Below are 3,304 nucleotides of genomic sequence, written 5' to 3'. Positions count from 1 at the left end.
TCAAGGAAATTGTCGTAGAGCTCCGAGCGGATTGTGTTCGAGACCACGATCTGGGGAAGGGTAAACCATAAGTGGCTGCAGATTGGGGGTCCCTAAGAACACAGTGGCCTCCATCATTCTTAATGGAAGATGTCCGCAACCACCAAGATCTCTTCCTAGAGCTGGCTGCCGCGGCCAAACTGAGCAATCGGGGGAGAAGGGCCTTGGTCAGGGAGGTGACCAAGACCTGATGGTCACTCTGACAGAGCTCCAGAGTTCCTCTGTGGAGATGGAAGAACCTTCCAGAAGAACTACCATCTCTGCAGCACTTCACCAATCAGGCCTTAACAGTAGAGTGGCCAGCGGAAGCCACACCTCACTAAAAGGCACATGACAGCCCTCTTGGGTTTGCCAAAAGGCACCTGGAAGACTCTCAGACCATGAGAAACAAGATTCTCTGGTCTGATGAAACCAAGTTTGAACTCTTTGGCCTGAATGTCAAGCGTCACGTCTGGAGGAAACCTGGCACCATCCCCGGTGTGAAGCATGGTGATGTCAGCATCATGCTGTGGGGATGTTTTTCAGCAGCAGGGACTGGGAGACTCGTCAGGATCGAGGCGAAGACGAAAGGAGAAAAGTACAGAGAGATCCTTACACTCTCTGGAAGAGACCTGAAAATATCTGTACAGCAACGTTCCCCATCCAACCTGACAGAGCTTGAGAGGATCTTGCAAGAAGAATGGGAGAAACTCCCCAAATACAGGTGTGTCCAAGCTTGTAGTGTCATACCCAAGAAACTCAGGCTGTAATCACTGCCAAAGGTGCTTCAACAAAGTAAAGGGTCTGACTACTTATGTAAATGTGATGTCAGTTTTTATTTTATTTTTTTATAAATTAGCAAAAATGTCTAAAAAACCTGTATTGCTATGTCATTATAGGGTATTGCGTGTAGATTGAGGATTTAATATATATATATATTTTAGAATAAGGATGTAACGTAACAAAATGTGGAAAAAGTAAAGGGGTCTGATACTTTCCGAAGGCAGTGTATTTGATGAGTTCTAGAAATGATCAGCGGTGTGAATTCCTGTAGATAGGTGTTGGCACCTGGTGTCCATTGTTCAGATAATATTTACAGTTACATCTATTATTAGCACCATTTTGTTAGTCATTGTATTGTTTATAGTCATTCATAATTTGAGGGGAAAAGGACCATTGTGCAGTGTGAAAATAATCCTACTAATATACAAAACAGACGGCTATATCGTTACGACTTATATAGGACTAGTAGGCCCAGTGAAACTACTTACACAAAAATACAATAAAATAAAATCTGATTTTTCAGCAGGTGCTGCAGCACTATCAGTGCCCCTGCTTCCCGCGGCAAGGGGAAAATTATGTTTAAAAAAAACTGCAATTTTGACAGTAGCCCTTTCCTGCAGTCAACTAACAAAAGATCTCTATTTGGACTCATGGGTGGAATGTTAATTATATTTTTCTTGCTTTTTCATGGGTGGAATCTCCAATCTTCGCTTATAAGAAAGATTATTTTTTTTAAATCCATTGTTTCTATGTTTTGTTATATTTTAGTCTTCTGTTAATGTATACAACGTGTATACTGGAAGCAAACTCAACATTGAATACATTTTAAGTCTGTATCTGACATGTTACAGATCTCTTCTTTTTTTAAGGCCATAACCATGTGTGTGAGGTGTATAGAAAAACTCTGTGTGACCTGATTTAGCCCACTGCTAGTAAAAGTGTTAAGCCCTTTTTATATCAAATTACCCAGAGTCAGATGAACTCATGGATACCATTTTTATGTCTCTCTGTGTGTAGTTTGAAGGAAGTTGAAGGAAGGTTCTGGAGCCCTTGTTAACTAACTTTAGTGAAATGACTGGAAGTCTACAGGAGAAGTTACAGTAGCATGGAGCTAGGAATGGGCTAAACTGCCAAAATCTGGAAGTATCCTTTAAAGCCCATCACATACAGTAAATCACTGAGTTTTCCTTCCATGTCCATTGTCTTCCATTCCTGTTCTATGGAACTTCTTAGATCTCTCAATGTCCTTTCTTCTCTGTCGTTTATCAAGGTAAATCATATCCTTTCTGTACACTGGCTCAATGTCGCTGAATACCTGTCCATTTCTCTACAACAATCTAAACAACAGATCCTCTCTCTCTGATATGCCTCCAATCATCTCCAGTCTTCGCTTTAACATCCTTATGCCCTAAGACGCATTTCTTCGACTCCCATTCCTGCAAAGAAAATCAACAGTTAATATGTTTGTGTATTACACTTTAAGTGTATTACACGCACACACACGCACACACACGCTGAGTTCTCCACTTGGAGTTTCTCCACTGTGAGTTCTCCACTGTGAGTTCTCCACTGTGAGTTCTCCACAGTGAGTTCTCCACTGTGAGGTTTCCACTGTCAGTTCTCCACTGTCAGTTTCTCACCTGTCAGTTTCTCCACTGTCAGTTCTCCATGTCAGTTCTCCTTGTCAGTTCTCCTCTGTCCAGTTCTCCTCTGTCAGTGTCTCCTTCTGTCAGTTTCTCCTCTGTCAGTTCTCCTCTGTCTTCCTTTTCCTCTGTCAGTTCTCCTTGTCAGTTTCCTCTGTCAGTTCTCCTCTGTAGTTCTCACTCTGTCAGTTCTCCTGTCATTCTCCTCTGTCAGTTCTCCTCTGTCAGTTCTACTTTGTCAGCTCAGGTGCTCATCTAACTGCTGGGTACCATTAGCCCCTATGGCCTGATGATGGAACTGGCTGATAGTGAACAGACTGTGGCCTGAATGATGGAACTGGCTGATAGTGACAGATGCACATTTTGGGACCCAGATAAACTGTGTGTGTCTTTATTCAACACAACTTACTGGTCATTTCCTGCATTGACTTGTTCCCTAACCTATTTCACCTGGTGTCCATTGTTCAGATAATATTTACAGTTACATCTATTATTAGCACCATTTTGTTAGTCATTGTATTGTTTATAGTCATTCATAATTTGAGGGGAAAAGGACCATTGTGCAGTGTGAAAATAATCCTACTATATACAAAACAGACGGCTATATCGTTACGCTAATATAGGACTAGTAAAGGCCCAGTGAACTACTTACACAAAAAAATACAAATAAAAWAAAATCTGATTTTTCAGCAGGTGCTGCAGCACTATCAGTGCCCCTGCTTCCCGCGGCAAAGGGAGAAAAGTATGTTTAAAAAAAAAAACTGCAATTTTGACAAGTAGCCCTTTCCTGCAGTCAACTAACAAAAGATCTCTATTTGGACTCATGGGTGGAATGTTAATTATATTTTTCTTGCTTTTTT

This window comes from Salvelinus sp. IW2-2015, unplaced genomic scaffold (assembly GCF_002910315.2).
Source record: "Salvelinus sp. IW2-2015 unplaced genomic scaffold, ASM291031v2 Un_scaffold3780, whole genome shotgun sequence".
In the NCBI taxonomy this organism is placed as follows: domain Eukaryota; kingdom Metazoa; phylum Chordata; class Actinopteri; order Salmoniformes; family Salmonidae; genus Salvelinus; species Salvelinus sp. IW2-2015.
Note: the sequence above shows the minus strand (reverse complement) of the source record.